Source organism: Lynx rufus, unplaced genomic scaffold (assembly GCF_022079265.1).
Source record: "Lynx rufus isolate CCGP_SWC_20201006 ecotype Redwood Valley unplaced genomic scaffold, mLynRuf1.p SCAF_16, whole genome shotgun sequence".
NCBI classification, from domain to species: Eukaryota; Metazoa; Chordata; class Mammalia; order Carnivora; family Felidae; genus Lynx; species Lynx rufus.
The window spans coordinates 37,163,042-37,184,052 of NW_025814830.1; positions in this window are offsets into that span (position 1 = coordinate 37,163,042).

The following is a 21,011-nucleotide window of genomic DNA, read 5'->3' on the forward strand; positions in this document are numbered from 1 at the left end:
GCTGGACCCAGGTTTGGTTCCAAGCACTGCCTAGAAATTGAGATTCAAAGAGGCAAAGTGAGTTAATAACCCTGGCACTTTGGCCAACTCAGTTTGCCTGTTTGAATCCCAATTTCCTTACCTGTAAAATGGGTTTATTCATACTTACTTGCAGAGTCTGGGGACGGTTTAAAATGTATACACTATTCAGAGAGTGACTAGCACACCAAGAACATTAAAAAATTGATGGCTATGTGTTAATGTTAGTATACATTTGGTGTGTCTGGAGAAAATGTATTATTTGAGGAGGTGTTAAATTTCCTCTCGATGGGGCTAGTTAAGCAGAGACTCCAGTTAAGCCATGGAGAACTTCCTTAATGATATTTCTCAACCCATTTCAGACCCCAGACAATCTGAGAATTAGTGGTTTTACCTGGGAACAGGAAATCCTGGTTCTAGACTCCCAGAAGGGATGTTTCTTAAGGAGATGAGCAAGGCCCACTGAGATCTGCAGAGGAGAGAGGAGATCTGCTGAAGCAGAGATGAGGATCAGGAATCTTGTGAGTGGCCATAATCCCATGAAGAAAAACCATACGCGCATTAAAGAGAACATTCCTTAATGCTCACATGAGTGAATTGGGAAGCATCATTTAGAATTAATAGTTTGAAGCTAGAGCAAACTTTTGAGAAGATAGAGGGGACTGGATGGGAGAAGAAGGCAGAAAAGTTAGGGGTGGTACAGTATTCCAGTTGGGAGGTGGTTGTGGCCTGGAATGGCAGTGGAAAACCAAAAAAAAGAAGGAGAAGGAGAAGGAGAAGGAGAGGGGGAGGGAGAGGGAGAGGGAGAGGGAGAGGGAAAGGGAGAGGGAGAGGGAGAGGAAGAAGAAGAAGAAGAAGAAGAAGAAGAGGAGGAGGAGGAGGGACTACAGTTAAGATAAAAAAATAATTAATTAGAAAGTTCATAATCTGAAGAGCTCAGTGTCTAATAGAGATGGAAATAGTGTGGCAGATTGAAATGTCACCTTCAGCATCTAGAGTCAGCCAGGTCTTACATAACATCTTTGATTTCTGTTAGCCTTGTAGGCTTGGGTGAGTCACCGTATCTCCTTAAGCCTCAGAGTCCGCATATCTAAAATGAAATTAACAAAAATACATCTATCATGATGGCTGTTGGCATCCTTACACAATAATCCAAGCAAGTTATTTCCCACAGTAAACAACATTTATAATTCTAATTATACTTCATATATCTAATATACAATATAATGCTTTATATACCTAGTATAGTACTGTGCAAGGGGAATATAGTAGTTGTTACTTTGTTTCTAACAAAGTTTGAACCAAGAAGGTCTTGAAGTCACCCCTCATTAACTGTATAGTACACCTAATCCCTAATTGAAGACTGCCAGCCCCAGATCTCATGCGGCATACCCAAAAGTTGAGAAAAACAGGTACCCATGACTCATCGTGCGTCAAAGAGAATTAGATTAATATCTGCAAGGAAAGAAAGAAGGCACATGGTATGGATCTGAAATGCCAGTAATCAAATAATTACAACCCTACTGACAATGAAAACCAAAGGAGTTTTCCTTGATACGTTCTAGTATCACATAGTAGAAATCAGGAAGTAGAGATGCACGGTGGCCTGGCTGCAGGGGCTGGCATGGAACAAGATTGTCTAGGCCCCAGAGAATCTTCTGTCAACAATTTCAGAGAATTCAGAGCACTGCTGAACACACCCAAGGGAACAGGGCTCTCTGAGCATCTGTAGAGTCCCTGCAGGGTCTTACCACCTATCAGTTTCCAGGGTTAAATATACTTAATTGGCCCTTCTTGACCCTCCGTGGAGACAAAAATTGGTCCTCTCTGTTCACTCTTGCTTAAGATTCAAGGAAACCCCTGCCTACTTCAAGGAGTTGCAGATGTTGAGAGATGGTCTGGCATAACCTTCCCGATTTACAGAGAATAACTTTTTCCCAAGGCTCACAGTTTGCAAAGCCCTTGCCATATATAGCATCTCATTTGCTCCTTGTATGGATTCTGGCTGGCAAATGTAATCGGTCAAAAAGGTGGGGAGGGAGTTTGCACAGTACTGCTATGTGTCCCATTCTTGTGTCACCACTTTGAAGATGTGTGCCCCAGGGTGAATTAATTCATTTCTCCTAGCCTCAGTTCCCGTATCACTGCCCTAGGCACTGGGTGTGTGATGGAGAGCGAAACAGCCATGGTTCTTTCCCACATGAAGCTTATAATCTCGTGAGGGCCACTGAGCATAAATAAGTAAAAAAAATGCATATATATGTAACTACAAACTGCCAAAGCCCTAAAAATATAATCAACACATTGCTCTGACGGAGTATAAAGGGGAAACATCTATTTTGTTAAGGTCTCCCAGCATAAAGGGCAATATTAATGCTGAGGCTTGAAGGAGGAAACAGAGCCTGTCAGAGAAACTGTTCAGTGATCCTAGCTGGCCACAGGTCAGGGGGGGAGAATGGCCTTACACAGGGTAATACACAACCCAGGGACCCAGGAGGGGTCCCGAGCACCCCTCCTGACATGTGGGATCTGCTCAATAAATGGAGGCTTAGATCTGGAATTTGTTTTACAGCGGATCAAACTGAGATTCAAAACCAACTGAGAAAATCGTCCAGGCCCAATAGCTCATAGAGGGGGTGGAGAAAGGGCGCCAGCCTCTTTCTCCTCCAGTCCTATCCCAACTTATTGCTGTCAGAGCCAGATGCCAGTGAAAATGTTACCATGATTGACAAAGGCAGAGTCACAAAGGGGATGGGAGGAATGGGACCCAACTCTGCCTGCATTTTTTCCAGCTGCTGTGTCCCAGGGAATAAATCTGTGAGGCAGCTTACCTTCCTGGAGCAGATGCCCTCACCCGTTCTAAAAATAAGGCTTCTTTTTATTTACTATCTTTGACTCTTTCAACCTAAATTTAATTTGGCTTGACTAAGTCCACGCTGCCCTGAAGACCTCTGAGCTGGGTTTGGTTTAGGGCCTGTGCAGTGGAATGTGGGAGAGGAAGGCTTTCTAGTGCAGGGGTAGGAGGCCCTCCAGGGTGCCAGGCCTGGGGGTCTTAGAAATATGGTGTGAGGGGGGGCAGCTACATTGCAGATGTCTGGGTGCCCAGTGCGATGCTGAGTCAACCAGAAAGAAGTTTCTGCAGGAATGAATTATGTGTCTGTGATTTCATGAAGACACCGTAAACCAAACAACACCCAACGGTGTTATGGAGCCCCTTTAAATTTACAGCCGGCGCTCTGTGGAGGGGTCCACCAGGTCAGGATGCAGGAAGGGAAAGAGTGGAAAGTGTGTGTGTGTGTGTGTGTGTGTGTGTGTGTGTGTGTGTGATGTGTTTTCTGAGAGGGGAGAGAAAAATGAGACATAGTAAAACCGTGAGAAACATAAGGAACCAGAGAGAGAGGCAGAGGAAGAGAGAAAAAAAAGTATACAGTGAGCAAGAGACAAGGGGGAGAGAGAGAGTGAAAAGGAAAAAAAGCCTGAAGCAGAAATAGAAACACAGAAAGAGGAAAGTAGAAAGAACGAGATGTTGAAAGAAATGAAGACAGAGGGTTGAAGACAGAAAAAGAACAGATAAATGAGGAACAAACAAAAACCAACAAGTACAGTTAAAGAGGAAAAAAGAGAAAGGTTGAAAAGCAGAGAGGAAAATGACATTGGCAGAGAAAGAACAGGGGAGAGAAAGAAAACAGGAGAAAAAAGAAAGAACAGACGACACCCAGGAGAGACAGAGAAACAGAATGGTTAACAGAGAAACAGAATGAGGTAGAGACATGGAGCCTGTCAGAGACTGGGATGGAAGCAATGGAAGCAGAGACGCTCAAGGAGAGAGGGAAGGGCAGGGGGACGACAGTGAGACAGATAGGAACAGAAAAGTCAGAGACAACGGGAAACGGGCAGGGCAGGGGGACAGAGACACACAGCAGAGCCACGTGCAGGGAGAGACCCCTGATCACCCCGCGTGCCTGGGGTAGCCAGTGATGACAGCAGGCCCTCTGGGCGAGCAGCCGCTGAGACCCCAAGTCTGTTCTGGTTTCTGCTCCGGCTAGGAATGACCCGGTGTGGGTTTGTAGTAACAGGATTCACTTAATGAGAAATCTCCAACCCATAAATGATAGCTGCTAAAAGAGTCTCTTTTGCTTTCTTGGAAATGGAAGTGGGAGTTACTTAATATTGCTTTTCTGAGAAACAGGTATATATGTCAAAAAATGGCCCTTTCTATCCTCTCAAAGAAAACCCCCAACATCTCCAACCTCAGTTGGGGATTTTTATTACAACTTGCTACTCTCTGAGTGGACGTGTTCCGAATGTCTGCTGCAATCCTTTTCCCATTAGATTTTTGGATGACACTTACCGCAAGGGAAATACAATTTCTTGGTCTGTGAATTGTTTATGTCCTCATCAAAATATATCTTTAACGACACCCTGGGAGATGATTTTCAAAAGAACTTTCCAGTCTGCAGACTTTTAAAAATCCCCTTCTAAACTTTCCACAGTCCATAGAGGGGGCAAATAACGCTGACTGTGGAGCATTTAGCTTATAGCATTTTATGTTTTGTTTAATACTTAAAATTATCTTTACTATTTATTGAACTCCAGTTGTGGCTAGATGCCTTACAGAGAGTACCAAATTTAATCTTTCTCACAACCCTGCAGGAGGGATTATTATCCCCACTTCACAGATAAGGAGATTGAGGTTCAAAGAGGTTAAATAACTTGCTTGAGGTGATGTTGTTAATAATAATGACATTGTAATTTATGCAACACATACTATGAGGCAGATACTGTGCATCAGCTTATTGCCTAAAACAGCTCACATACCTTTCCTAATAGCCTTTTTTGAGAGGTCTGAGACTCAGAGAATGAAGGTAAGTTAACCAAGACCAGTGAGCAAATAACTGGCAGATCTAAGCTTAAACCATGTCTGTTTAATTCCTAAACCAGTGCCCTCGATCAAGATCATTCCTGTCTCTCCTTGTTCTTGCTAGAAAACTCAACATCTCTCAAGCTTTGAACTCAAGGAAGGCAAGGACTACGTTTTCTGAAGTTTATTTCTTTGTTTATTTTGAGACAGAGAGGAAGGGAGGGAGAGAGAGAGAGAGAGACAGAGAGAGAGAACAAGCAGGAGATGGGCAGAGAGAGAGGGAGAGAGAGAATCCCAAACAGGTTCTGCACTGTCCACACAGAGTCCAATGCAGGGCTCCAACTCACAAACTGTGAGATCATGACCTGAGCTGAAATCAAGAGTCAGATGCTTAACCAACTGAGCCACCCAAGCACCCCAAGGGCTACATTTTAATCACTAGTATGTTTCCCCCAAAGAATGGAAGTTCCATGAGAGCAAAGATCTGCATCCCACTATGGGTATCAATGCCTGGCATCTTGAAGAGGACCAATAAATAGGTTTTGAATCACTGAATCATTGAACCCAGCACCTGCTATGTTTGACACACTATTAGTGTTCCTGGCCTGTTAGCCCACCATCCTTCAAATCCAACAGTTGCCCTAAAGATGCAAATCAATTGCCTTTCTGGAACAATGGCCAAGACAGAAGCCCTTAAGAAGACCCTCACTTGAGAAATTCCTGATTTAGAAAAATGGTTCTGTGCTTCCTCATCCATTCCTTCAGCCCGCTCAGACTTCAGCATCACTTTTAAGTTTTGATATGAAGAAAGGTCTTTGATACATGTTCACCACTACACAAAGGAGGCAGGGACACAATTGTTGTTTTCATTAGAAGGCTGCTCTGATCAAGCCTTTGACCTTGTTCTTTCTTTGATTTGCAGGGCAAGAGTCAATCTCATTTAATTATATGAGGGCTTTTGCAAACTGGTACCTAAGAACTTTATAGTAAATTTTGGTTCAGTATTACATATGAACACTGAGTCTAAGGCTCTGGGAACAGAGTGTGTGATGTGGTAGACTTGTTGAACCACAGGTACTTTCTCCTGAGTCTCTAATTCTTAGAGCAACTTCTCCCATAGCTGGGTGCCAGATTCTCATTGTTCACAGTCTTCTGTGAAAATGTATGTAGTCTTCTAACCATGAGTCACCTAAACGTAGGGTCTCCGATGCAAGATTAATGGAGAAGAGGGTTCTTCTAGTAACTGAGGCTGCAGGCATCCTGATAGTGTAATGGGGACAATACTAACTACCAGTTATTATGCATTTACTCTGTGTCAGGCCCTTTACTTAGTGCATGACATATATAACCTCATTTTGCAACAACAGAACCCTGTGGGAAAGGCGCTTTCATTATCTGGACTTTACACATAAGAGAACTAAGCCTTGGAGGGGTTGAGTAAATCTACTGTCAACAAGTTGGTATGTAATAGCAGCAAGATTTAACCTGGTCTGGTAACCAATGCCCTTGACCACTCTCCTACTCTGCTTCAAAATATACTAACACTATGACCAAAATAAGCAAGTTCATTTTCTGAGCCTCAGTTTCTTCATTTTTAAGATGGTCTTTATAAAATTTATTTTGGGCATTATTTGCTGGGATTAAATGAACTAATGGCCATAAAAGTCATTGCATTGGGTCATGCACATAGCATGAATTAAAAAAAAAATGGAGATCATTGGAAATACTTTACCTTTCCCCTAAAAGGAAGATTTGACTCCAGCTGCTCAGGTAGGAAAAAATTATTTATTGAATATCTGTATGTGTTACACATTGTCATATACATGCAGAAAGATCCTGGGGTAAATGCTGTATTCATCAAAGGAAATTGAGATTCAAAACCACATTTCTTGACTCTGCTCTTCCCCCCACAAAATATGGCTTTTGTACGTTAAAAAGAAAAATGACCAACAAAAGCTGTCTATGAAAAATCTCTCTCTCTATCATCTCTCCAATCATCCCATTTATCCTAATGCCTTTGCTCAAATTTTCCTGCCCAGTGCCTACAATGCAAAGTAACCAGCCTTCTTTGTTCTAACACCATATCTAGATGTTGGGGTTTCTTTTGGGCAATTTGAAGATGGCAAATGATGATGGAATGTTCAATCACACACTGAACTGCCCTCCTGGAGTGAAATACACCACACAATGCTTAACTGTTTCCCTGCTGGTGTTTACTGGGGAGGCATTATTACCTTAGGTATAGAACAAGCAACAGAAGGCAGGCTGCAAAGACTAAGGTTTCCTGCTGCCTCAGGAAGCAATGCGATCACTTTACCTTTTGATGGGTTGTTTTGTGCATCAATTAACAGGGTCACCATAAACCCCTGCAACCCAGAGCAATCAGCCAGCTGTTGTAATGGAAAGAAAGGTGAATACAATATAGGCTCCTGGTTCACCTGGACTAGGTCCAGCTGTCTCTTCAGAGAACTGGAAACAAGTGTTGGAGGAAAAGGGGAGGGAGACTCAGAAATGTGCCCTGTTGCCTTTCAGAATTTCTGGCAAAGGAGTATGATTGCAGCCACCCTGAATGCCACCAGCAGTCAAGAGGCCTTGCACCTCTTAATTCTGACCTTCCTGGCCTTGCATCTGTTCCCCCAAATTTCCCATCTGTTCACTTGTAAGACCCTCAATCTGTTATTTGTCCCTAAAGGATGACACTCAGTGGTCTCCCCCGAAGCTGAGCAGACCATTTTAGCACAGACTCTGTATGCAGGCATTCATTTATAGTTCATTCATTTGTTCACTAAACCATTTATTTACAGTGAGTGTATTGTTCGAATGGGGAAAGGGACACCACCAGGGAGGAACCCTTCATTAAAGCTCTTAGTGTTGAAGACTACTTGTGAAACCTCAGACAACAACCAAACATCCAGGAGTTTTTTAATCATCTCAGGCCACCTTAGGAATATATCATCAGGTCAGCTTATGGAGGCAGCCCCCTTTACCAAAGAGATTGGCAAAACCATGGAAAAATGGGGAACCAAGATCCAGGTAGGTCACGGGCACTGTCCTTAGTACAGGAGTTGCAATGATGAGTCTGTCAATGTTCCTGCCCTTAAGTAGTTCTCAGTCCAACCTATGCTATTCTTTGAACAATTTGAGCACAGAGATGTCGACAGGGAGGGGGAAGAGACTAGATCCTTGAAGACACTCAACATACATTAATGCACTTCACCTTCCCATCTCAAATCAACTTTTGAACATGGAAGGAGAGCTAATGAGGACCCAGAATTTGAGGAGTAAAGTGGTGGGAACCAACAAAGACATAGCATGGAGGGATTGACCCAGGGCCAAGTATGGATGCTTCTATTTAAAGTAGTAGCTTATTCCCACTGCATGAAAATGACAAAGTAAGTGGGTGGGGGGGCATCCTTCATGGTGAAATCTTAGAAAATCAGTCTGGGTGAGGAGGATGTGGATGTGGACTACAGTGAGACATCTTGAAAGAGAACAAACTAAGCCAGACAAAAACTAGATAGAGGAAAATCAGGCCTCATTTAAGAGTGAATTCTTTGTCACTCAATAACTATTGCTTCTTCCTCATCCAGATCTGAATAAAACAGAGAGGAAGCAAGTGAGTTTGCCTGCTGTTTGCTGTGGGGCTACATTGACACTGAAGTCGGAAGCTGTACAGTGAGGGGCCACAATAGGCCCTGTTTATGGTGGCCCATGATGCTTGGTGATCTTGGGCCCTATTCTTGGGCCCTATCAGGCCATTCCCCATCCAGGGGGCTCCAGTGCAGTACATGTAGGGACAAGTAACAAGACAGATGCTAGTGCCGTAACTTCAGGCCATTGGAAACAAGATCCAAGACATAAATTTGGCTTTGATATATAAGGCCAAGAATCCTACCATCACAGCGAGGGGGCTAAGATCTGAAACAGATCTAGGCTAAAGAGGGAAACTGAGGCAGAAGGCCAGAGATGATGCCAGCTCTGAGGAGCAAGGAGAAGGATAAGAGATAATTTGATGTCCAGAGTTCTCCCAAGGCCAAGGAGAGCTAGGACCCTTAGCAATAATATACCTCTTGGTGTGGCAGTGATAATGGATCTGGTCAGGATTATCTCAGGGTAAGAGCATAATTGAGGGCTGAGGTAAATACCATCAGTGGTGGCAGTGGACACAAAAAAGGACATGGTGGAAGGAAGGCTAGCATAAGTGGCTATGATAATAACTTCTGGCTGTCTTACTGGCCTAAATGGAAGACTTGAAATGGGCAGCAGAGATGATTATGGGAGAAAGAGCAAATGCAGGCTCTGCAATCAGTCAGACCTGGGTTTGCTTTCTACCTCTCAGAATGAGGTTGGTGGTGGTAATGATGTTAGTGGTGGTGGTGGTGATATCTGTATCTTTGGTTACTATGAGTGTCAAATGAGATAATGAATAACAGATCCTTTGAACATGGTAAGCAATCAATACATGTCAACTCCTATGAATAAAAAGACCTGGAATGTTCCTGCAATCAACCACATTCCTACCTCTTCACATGGCAGCTATTACATAACACTTCAGCCCAAACCCCAGCTTCCTCCAAAATCACCACCACCACCACCACAATAACAACAATAAAAATAGCTAAATATTATAGTGCTAATTATATGTCCATCATTCTAAGTTTTTTTTTCATTCTAAGTATTTTAAAATATTATCTCATTAAATTCACAAAAATAATCCTGTGAGGCTGGTACTAGTATTATCTCTATTATATAGGTTTGGAAATCCAAAGAACAGAGAGGTTCACTGACTTACCCAAGTCACAAATCCAGCTCTCCACCATTTCTGAAGCTTCCTCTGAGGAAATCTTATCTTCTAGTCTGTCACGGTTTGAAGCTCCAAAAGAGCCCCTCTGTGTGGGCCAGCAAGTCATATGATTCATCTCAATGGCACTGCCTTAGAATGGGTAGGGAATGCTGCATAAATCTCAACCTCATAATTGGGAGCCTCTTGTCCAAAGCCATCACTCCATATCCGTCAGGCTGAGGCCTGGGTGTGTTAGTAGGGAAAGCACTGGGGACAGTTCCTTCCAGAACAGGGCTCTTTGCTCTGAGATTCATTAAGACTTCCCCCTCTCAAAGCTGCCTCTTGCTGAGGTGCCAGCGGCTCATTTTCACAGCAGTGTGAGAACATTTCTTTGTCCTCCAACAACAGGGGGGCCAATGAAGATTTTGATTTCCATTTTCCCCTCAAGAGAAAGGCTCAGAAGCAAAATTCTCATTAAATATTTATTTCTTTCTCCACACCCTTTTCTCAGTATGTTAGACCCCAACAAACCTCCTTAATCACAGGGCAATCAAACTCTTAACAGCTGGAAGTGCTGACTGAGAAGGAAGGGTACCAGACATACTTGGGAGAAGGGTGGAAGATAAAGAGTTTCCTCTGGAATGGGAAAGAATCGTACACTGGCCAAGTGACCATGAATGCTGCTTGGAATTGAGCAGGTGGCAAATTGGGGGGAGTAGAACAAAATTCCCTTCCAATAGTTGGAGCCTACCAATGCCATGTTAATGTATATGCTACCTCTCCCTGCATGACTCCCTTGAGTCATTTGCACATTTTATTCCCTGGTTCTGCTTGATCACATCTCTCATGGGGTTATCCAAGTTCCAGTTCTTGACTACCCAGACAGTCCTACCAGTGTCTGTTCCATATTAGGTTTTGGGAGCTCAATGACCCATCCACGTCTACTACGCTGACCACAACAGAAACAACATCATCAGCACACAAGAATGTTCTAAAGGTTGCTCCCTCCTGATATTAATTGGGTGTGCCTACTCTCTTCACCTTGGACATCCTCACTGTGGCCTTTGAAGTCTATACATTACTTTAGCCTCTGTGGTGTGATGGTCTGTGTAAATGCTGGGTCTTTTACCTATTTGATTCTGGCTTCCCAATTGAACCTAAAATCTGGATCTTCTCTACCTCCCTTAATTATAGGGAAAAGATATCTCCTCTGCCAGTAGAGGATTCATTCAATTCCCCCAATATATATGTACCTGAAACAATACGAAAAACGAGCCCAACCATCGGGTCTGAGAAATAGTTGATTTTTGTTGAGGGAGCTGGAGGTCTGGGGCTATATCCCCAAGGTTGAGGAGACAGTGATTAGACCAGGAAACCCATATCCCTTGATTAGGACTTTCATCATCTCTTATTCTTCCTAGCTGACACTTGATCCTGCTCCCAAGGGCCTCATCTCTACCTTGAGCCCTTTACGGGTAAACTGGTCTTCACCTGTTTCTGAGCCCTCCCAGGACACATTTTGCCTAGCTTCTCTGGAATTATATTGAGAAATGGGCACTTCTAAGATTGTATTTTGGTTTGGAGTATGGAGTTTAATGTTCTTTTTAGCTCTAAAAGTTAATTATTTTAACCTTAACAAAAGCTTGTCAAGAATCTCCAATATTGACAGAAACATGGAAACTCAGAGAGGCCACTTTTCTTATCCATTGAAACAGCCAGTCAGCACAAGCCTAGAAATGGACTGAAGCCTTCTGTAGCCCTGAAAAGGCTTTTAAAAATTATTCTGTCTTGCGTTTCTCTCCCATATCCTGTGTTTTTGTCTCGTATCAACACTTTTGGAAAGGGTATCTAGAAGAAGCTATTTAAGGTTGTGAAATCCATCATGACTGCACCCACCCTGGTCAGATGGGGATGGAGGAGACTTAGAGGAAAAAAAAGAGGCCTAGACATCAATTTATCACTTGTCTTGGAATTTAGGGCTACTGGAACCTCAGTGATTTAGGAATTAGTTCCCCAGAAGAGCATCACTAGGCAAAGCTAAATGTTAAATAAATAAAATTTGCACATCAAATGATCACCTGTGACTTCTCCCATTCTGTGTGTGTTTTTAACCAGTCTCAACCTTAACTAGGTAAATGAAGGACACAAAAGCTACAGCATTTGGGATATAGCACTAATATTTGCAATCTTGGAATTTAAGGCAGCAGCAAGACAGAATGGAGAAATTTAGCAAGACAGAATGGAACAGCAGTAGAGAATATCCCCCAGAGTGCCTCTTTAGTATGGGTAGCACTGGCTGGAAAGCCCCACTATATTTCAGTCTGATGAATCACAACAGACTAGTTGTGTGGGCTGGCAAATTCTGCCCCAAAGGGTTGTTAGTTTGTTGGGGCTATCTCATTCCAAACAGTGCTCACAAAGGGAGAAGAATAAAAGGTGGTTATAATGTTTAATGGCTAAATCTTATTTCAAAGTGTTGTAATAAGAGGTGATAATACTCTTAGACCAATAACCCAAGACAGTGACACTAAACTGTGCAGCTGCATTTGCAGAAGCCAATGGAGATTCTCTCTTTACCAAATTAACAAAAGAGTATGTAAGAGATAGAAAGACAAAATTACCCTAGATCTACCACAGACTCCCTGTGTGTGCCCTTGAGGAACTCACCTTCTTATTTGGGAACCCCAGCTCCCACCTCTGAACAGTGAGAAGAGTTGATTAATAGTATTCTTTCATCCCTCCCACCTGGAAAATTTTATCAGTTTGTGAGAATGTAGGCTACCCCTTGTTGACATGTGCAGTCAAGTTCTCTGTCCTTGGAACATCTTCTAATAAGTTCTTCTGAATTATGTAACTAGTGAAGCTTTCCAGCTTTTACTGAAAATTAAAGTTCCCACAGTCAACAGTAAGCCATGGTACCAGAAACCAGAAAGCCCCTGAGGTTTGGATCATGTGCTGGAAACTGTTCCAGAAGAGCCCCGTTGAATGATGCCAAGACAAACCTGAGGTACCCAGGGGTTGACTCCATTCATAACCAACTGCCTAAAAAATGCCTAGATCTTGCCAAAGACATAAGGAAATTATTGGGTTTCCCTTTAAAATTCTTTCTCCAACTGGGGTGCCTGGGTGGCTCAGGCGATTAAGCGTCTGACTTTGACTCAGGCCATGATCTCGCAGTTTGTGAGTTCGAGCCCCGTGTCGGGCTCTGTGCTGACAGCTCAGAGCCTGGAGCCTGCTTCAGATTCTGTCTCCTCCTCTCTCTGCCCCTTCCCTGCTCATGCTCTGTCTCTCTCTCTCTCAATAATAAACATTAAAAAAAATTTTAATTCTTTCTCCAACTCATGGTGAGCCCATAAAGGTAGACGGATTGGGTTCTGAGTAGATACAAGAATTTATAATTTTTTAAAATAAAACTTTCTGATTATATAAAAAGGTTCTGAAAAAACTCAAAATACTGTGTTTCCAGTAATTGTAATGTGTGAGGTACATTTTCTGGATGTATGGAGTCTTCAGCAGTGACCATTTTGCATTCTGAATAACACAGAAATAATTAGAAAATACTTCCCATACAACTATTACTCTTTTCTTAAAATACAAGGAGAATATGACATTTGATAAGAACATTATACTGGAAAGAAGGAGACTGCATCCTGGTTCTGTCTCTACATTGACTTTGGCCAAGCCAGTGATTTGCATATTCCTAGATATAAAATGAGAAAATTGAAAGTCAATGTGTCTTAACTTTATTTCTTTCATGTATCTTAGATTAGTTAGGGCTCTTCTGATGGTGAATGACAGAACCCAACCCACTTAGTGAAACATAAAATCATTGGTTTAATGAACTGAAGGGTTCAGGGTAGATTTATATTCAGGCAGGGCTGATCCAGGGAACAAAGATGATGTCATCAGAGCCCAGCATCTCCCACTCACCCGTAAGTCCTTTGTTAAGATGTGTAAATTTATTTTCTAAATGCCATAAAAGGGTCAAATGAACATATAAAGTCAAGAGCTTCCATCTAGGAAAACAGGCTTGTCTCTCAACAGTTTAACAGGGATTTTGTGCATGAATCTCATTATCTTGAATTGGGTCATATGGCCAGTCTGATCTAATTACTGGGTCTAGGAATATCTAAAAAAACAATAGTCTTGTGCCAATCAGGAGAGGTCACCTCCATTCAAACCAAGGTGCTAAGTGTAGGGAATGGTCATTTCTCAAAGAAGATTGGGTACGCTTTTACTAGAAGAATGTTGAATCATAGACAGCAAAAGCAACAATGGTTTAACCACAGATATTCCCAAGAATCTGATGAAACTCTGAGCATTTCCTGGGAAAGCAGCAAATCAGCACAAAACCAAAACCAAATGTTATACAAGGAATCAGAGGAGTCAAAGTCTCCATGAAACTTGTCCATGAATCCCATTGCTATTATAAAATACTTCCTTTAGGAATTATTCTAAAATAATGCTTGTTTTGCTGAGAACTCACCTGGCTTGAAAATGGAAAGTCTGGTGTTGTGTTTGGGGCAAGTGAGGAGCCCTTCATATAATCCCCTTTAACTGTGATGTCCTCCATTGTATGTTTTCACATGTTCTGTAGGCACTTCCTTACATTGTAGCAGGCATAGAAATAGCTATGGCCTTTTTGGAAGACAGTTTTGCAATATATGTCAGGAGCATTAAGCTGCCCTTTGACCCAAAAAGTCCACTTCTGGGAATATAGCCTAAGGAAATCACCAAAAATACAAAACAGCTTTATGCACAAATATGCTAGTTGTCTCATTTGTATAAAAACATGAAAGTGTACATACTCAGCAATGGTTAGTGGTTAAATCAGTGGTTAAATAAATTGTGCAATACACATTTGCTGAGCTATCATACAATTATCAAGAACAGTGTTTAAAGAGTTTGATAGACCATAGAAAATAATAATATTCCAGTGTTGAGAGATAAAATTAAGATATGAGGTTAAGTAAACAATATATGTAATATTATATTTGTACAGTATTATGCAATATAGTGGCTTGTAAAGATATATTAAAATATATATTAGAAAGAATGGAATTAAACTATTCTTGAGCTAAGGTACCGAGGTCATGCTTCTTTTCCATCTCTATTTTCTCATAATTGTGTGAGCACAATTTACTTTATAATAAAAAATACTTTCTTGAAATTAACAAATTAATGATAAATGAGTACATAAATTAATATATAAATAAAGGTCTATGGATCCAGGAGCTGCCAGGTATTGGGGAAGAAGGCATGTAAATGAGATTATCAAGGCCATTGGTGACATTTGAATATGGACTTCAGGTTAGAGAATAGTATCACATCAGTGTTGAATGTCATTGTTATTAGGAAATCCCCATTAAATGTTTAAACATAAAAAAAGTAGGTTGTCTCCAAGTGACTCAAAATATTTACTGGAAAATATATACATTATAACTTAGAGAGATAGAAAGAGGGAGGCAAGGTGTTAGGGGAGAGGGAGAGAGAGAGTGTACAAGTGGAACAATATAAGGTAAAGATAACCCTTCATTGAGTTGTTCTGTGTTGAGTAAAGACAAAAGATCTATCACATTTGGTACTTCCACAACAGTAATTATCGATGAAATAAATGAATTAAATGTCCCCTTCTAAATGTCCTCATCTGATACTAGCTAGGGACTGGACTGAGGCAGTCATGATAGAGTTTAATGAAATCATGAGGTGGGGTGTAATTTGTATCAGATGGAAGAATTTCGTCCATTGAAGGTCCAGGTCTCAGAATTTTTTTTTTTTTTTGAGAGATACTGCCTTTGGAGACATGCCTCTAGGCTTAGAGGAGGCAGAATATGAGAGCTAAGAGGGGACTTGAAGGACATTTTGTCCAGCAGGCTATATCTAACATGTGGGTTCATCATACATGCTTTTCTATATAAAACACTTAACTTCGCAAATTAGAGAGTTTTCAGAATGATCCTTCTGTACCCAGAAACACAAATATCATCACTGACGTTTTCCTCTAGGGTGACCAGCCATCACAGTTTCCTAGGACTAAAGGGTTTTCCAGGATGCAGGACCTTCAGTGCTAAGACTGGGACTATTGGTTGGTCACCCTACTTGTCCGTCACCTGGTGCTTCCATCCTTATGGTGCATCTCCCTATCTGCTTTACCACTCACTGTCTTAGTCACCTCTTCTCTGCTCTACTTGACAGACCATTCTCCCCACACCCTCTAATATATGCTTACACCTTCACTGCAAAGCTGGTTTTGGAAAGCATGTCTGATCATGACAAAATTTTGCTTCAACCTCCTGAAAAACTTCACACTACTTGTAGGAAAAAAGCATATATCGATTACATGGCCCATGAGGCCCTGTATGGCCATCCCCCTGTCTGCTCTAGCTCTCATCTCCCATCATCCTTGCTTCAAGCATTGCCCACAGCTACCCTGGCCTTTTTTTCCCCCCTTTCCTGTGTGCTCTGTAATGATTCATTTTATATACCAACTTAGTGAGGGCGTGGTTCTCAAATATTTGGTCAATACCAGTTGTGATGTTACTGTGAAGGTACTTTTTAAATGAGATTAACATTTAAATTACTAGACATCTGGGTAAAGCAGATTGCTCTTCATAATATAGGTGGGCCTCACCCAATCAGTTGAAGGCTTTAAGATAAAAGATTAAAGCCTCCTGAGGAAGAGAGAATTCTGTGTCCAGACTGCCAGAACTCATCAGTTCTCTGGGTCTCTAGCCTGCCAGCCTGGCAGATTTTGGACTTGCCAGCCCCCACAATCTCATGAGCCATTTCCTTAAATAAGTCTCTTTTTCTCACACAACCATTTGGTTCTGTTTCTTTGGAGAACCCTGACTAATAACATTACCATTCTCCAGGAAAAGGTTTTTCCATTTTGTTAGTAATTCCTGACTTCTCTGACTAGCTCAAACTTTAATATTATACTCTGTTCAAAACTTTTATCTCTTTGACATAGAAATAGTACAGATATTTATACGATTATTGACAAATGCCTATCTCCTCCACTAGAAAATGTTTTTGGCTTATCATAATAGATGATCATTAAATATTCACCTTATGAATGTGTGAACTTTGAATGAGTTATGTGTGTCTTAGGGGAATAAACACTGAGAAACACTGATCTATTCTTTTTATTTTAAGGATGGAGAAACTGAGGCCCATAAACTTGAGAATGTGCTGAGACTATATTAATTGGTTTTGCAATTATATCCAATTATTATTTCTGTGTTGTGAATTATTTTGAAAAATACACACTACCTTGGTTAATCAGTAGTTGTCAATCCTAACCGCTAAGCAATGTGAAAAATGTTAATTATCCAAATTCATCCAGAATCACTGTCTTATTTCCATTCTCTCTTCTAGTAAAAGGAAAAAAAAATTAGAGTGTGGTCTAAAAAGGAAAAGAGAAAAGAAGGCTGATTAGTAATTTTTTTTTCCCTAGACTAAGTCCTTGGAATACATATGAGCCTAAAAATCTATGTGATTGTCCTTTTGCTTGAGTTTGAAAAATGAATGCAGAAGTCTATTGCCCATTTACCCATGATATTTGCTCATTCATTCAGACAGGCATTAAAGCAAATAATTACAGAATACCCACTATGTGTTAGGCACTTCACTGGGCACTGAGCGGGGAAGGGCAAACATGAATTAGGCAGTTACCACCTCTAAATTGCTTATAATCCTTTGAAAGTGGAAAATATTACCCAAAACAGCATAGAGTGGCATGCCAATTAGGATTCCAAGTTTGTAGAGAAGAGGGAATTCACTTCCTGTGGGATGATTTGGGAAAGCATGATGCAGAGGGAGGTTTTGGAATGAGGCTTTGAAAGATGAGTGGGGTTTTGAAATGCAGATATGGGAGAGGCTATTTAATATTGAAATGCTGAGAAAACAGAAACAAAAGCCTGGAGGCTAGAAAAAAAAAACAACAAAAATGACTAGATTTGACCAGGTTTTGTTTTGTGGCTTGGAGTGTAATCCCTTCCCTTCCTTATTCATTCATTTATCCATTCATTCATCAATTCATCCATTCAACAAATATCTATTGAGTGCTCCCTCTGTGCTAGTCACTGAGCTAGGTCCTGATTATGGACAGAGGAAATCACCATTGTTATGGTCCCTGTTTCTGGAAGTTTTCAGTCTAGTGGGAAAAATGGACTTCATTCAATATTTTACCCTCTTGGTTTCTGTACAATTACAGGCTGAGGTAAAGGCTGTGAAGTAAAGAAACATGTCCTTTGAGGACAGATGACAAAGGAACTTGGCTGATAGCCTCCATTGGGGAAGAGATCCCAAAGGTAGCAGAATGAAGGGTTAATTAAATGGGGAAGGATGGTGTTTGCCAGAGGGCAGGTGGGTGGGGGGGATGGATGAAATAAAAAGGATTAAGAGTGCACTCATCTTGATGAGCACTGAGAAATGCATGGAATTATTGAATATTTATGGTGTACACCTGAAACTAATATAATACTGTATGCTGATTGTACTGCAGTTTAAATAAATAAATGGAAAAGGATGGGTGGAAATGGCGAATGATGATCCAATCAGAACTAAGAGGTTGTACAAAGGCCCCATGGTGAAAGAGGTGGCCAAACAATGGCCATTACCTACCTCATTTATCTTAGGGACTTTTTTTTAGGCCTATCTATGGCTTTAGTGCTGCCAAAACTGGGTGTTTTTGCACCCAGTGTATTCTTTCTAAAGCTACCAATGTGTGACTCCTATCCAAACAATTCTGATTTAATTGGTGATCTGAAGTGTGGCCTGAGTATTGCTATTTTTTTAAAAGCTCCCCAGAAGCTTCCAGCATAGAGCTAAGTTTGAACCTACTCAGCTACTAGGTAATCAGTCCATGTGGCCTCTGAATAGTTTAGCTGCTGAAAATTAGGGGAGAGCTCTTGAAAATGTAGAGGCTGCCAACAGTCACTTATTAAAACTCACCAGTTGGACCCTGCTTTGCATATCCTGATTCTGTGTTCACCAGGAGGACTTGATTACCATTCTGAAGTTAAATCTGTAAAAGTTGGCCATTTACAAATAAGCAGTCATGATAGGATTCGCCTCCCAGACCTATCTAAGAAAAGTGCTTCACTTCCTTTTATATTTCCCACAGTGCTTTGGGGTATCTCTCTTGGTATATCTGCCTTTTAATTGTTCTGTCTCTCCCGCTCTTCTCCCTCACCTTTTCCCTCGCCTTCTCCCTCTCTTTCTTAGGACTGTTGGCCCGTTATCAATTAGAGACCTTCTTGGTGTCCTTCACATCTATTTCTAGAGCCCAGCACCAATTTGTACACATGTCTGATGCTCAGTAACTATGGGAAAGGCAGATATTTTGGTGAAATATGTGAATGGCAATTCTTCCACACCTAGAGCACATGTTCAAAATAAGCCATGATAGACTGGGAGGTGCAGAGTTATACAGAGAGCAGACCTAGGTCCATAATCTGACTTTACCCTTTCCTAGCTGAGGGACTTTATTACTACTTATCTGCCTCGAGCCTCAGTCTTGTCATCTGTTAAATGGGATTGATCAAACTTAACTTTCAGAGAAACTGGGGGGATTTAAAAAGACAAAGTATATAAAACACTCTGTATAGGCCTGGTAGTTAATATGTCCTAGCGAGTGGGTAGGAAGAAATAGTCATTACTAAATCCAGGAGGGGGTCACACTAATGGAAATTGTGAATCCCCCACAGCCTGAATCTCCCCCCAGGAAAACATCGATTCCCCAGCTCCAGGTTCAGTGACCCTCCTTCATACATATATTTTGGTTTATTCAGCTGTCTCCCCTCCTACCCAGACTGTAAACTGGAGCACAGGGATCTTGTTTGTTTTCTTTCCCAGTGGATCCCAGTGGGATCCAACATAGGACCTGGCCCATCATAGACACTTAGTAATATACTTGCTTCAAATAATGGTGGCAATACTACCATCCTGATTGATGGCATTGGACTAGGCTGATGCCTACTTGAAAATCTTTCATCCCTGAGATGAATGGTAATTGGAGAGTCACCTGACCTCCCCAAACCTCAGTTTCCCATGTGGACAATGTAGAATTGGATCATCTCTGTGGACCCTCCTAGACTCATGGTTATATAAGAGCTATTCTGTCTGTACCTGGTACCATGGATCCAGCCCACAGAAGAAACATAAAAGACGAATTATTTTTGGCTCCATCTACTAGACCAGAATTTCTTTTATGAAATTAATTTGAGCTCATCAGTTTATTCATTTCTACATTCATATATTCATTCATGCAGTATTTATTGAGAATGTAATGTTTATTTTACTACATCTTGTAAATACAGCATATTCCTGCTTTCCAAAAGGCAGCAGGCTACAGAGGAAGACAAAAACATGAACTCGCAATTTTCATATATTATGGGAAGTGTTCTGATACAGATATTCCCAAGGTACTATGACAGCCCTAAGAGGAACTCAGTTATTCTCATTTGAAATGAGGGGAGTGTTATTGATCATGGAATATGGAGGACTTCCTAGACAAGGTGCCATATTGAATCAATCTTGGAGAATGAATAGACATTTTCAAATTTAAAAACCGGAAAGAGAAGATAGCAATAGAAAGACACATATCCAGTACCATAAAGCTAATAAATGGCACAGGGTATTCTGGCGCCTACAAATACAGCTCTTTGTGGCTGAAAATAGAATGAACATTTTGGAAGAACAAGATTTAAGTGAGAGAGTCAGCCAGGGGCCAAATCCAAAAGGGCTCCTGGCCACTCCTAACCCTGAGTGGTTGGCTTTACAAAGACCAAGCCTCCATCAGGAATCAGGAGCCCTTTGGAAAGGAAAACATAATTTGCACCCTGGGATCTGTGCCTGCTCTCCCATACTGTGTGAGTTCCAGGGCTGATTTTGGTCTGTGTCCACAGTCTAATTTGGGTGTAGCCTTCTTTGTAGCAGATTTTCCCAGCTCCTTATCATAGCTCCTGCTTTTGTTATGGCAACGGCTGTGAATGTCTCCAGTGGGGTGGGTCGTGCCCCTAGATTAGTTATCACTGCTCCATTTCTCAGTATTGTTTCAGTTGGCTGGACAGGGCTGTCATCACACGGAGAAGAGAATGGGAATGCTATTGAGTATCAGCTAACCTTGTTCTCCCCTCACTAAGACTCCCTATGAACGAACATTAGCCAGCTTTAAGCTGAGGTCCAAGACTTGTGTTTGATTCCTCCTATCCTGGGTATCCAGGACAAATCAACAGGCAGACTAGAAGGTCACAAGGTATAATCCCATAATCCCTGATTATGGGATTTGAGAATGGGACAGACCTGAGTTCATATCCTGCCTCTGCTACTTCCTAGCTTTGTGTC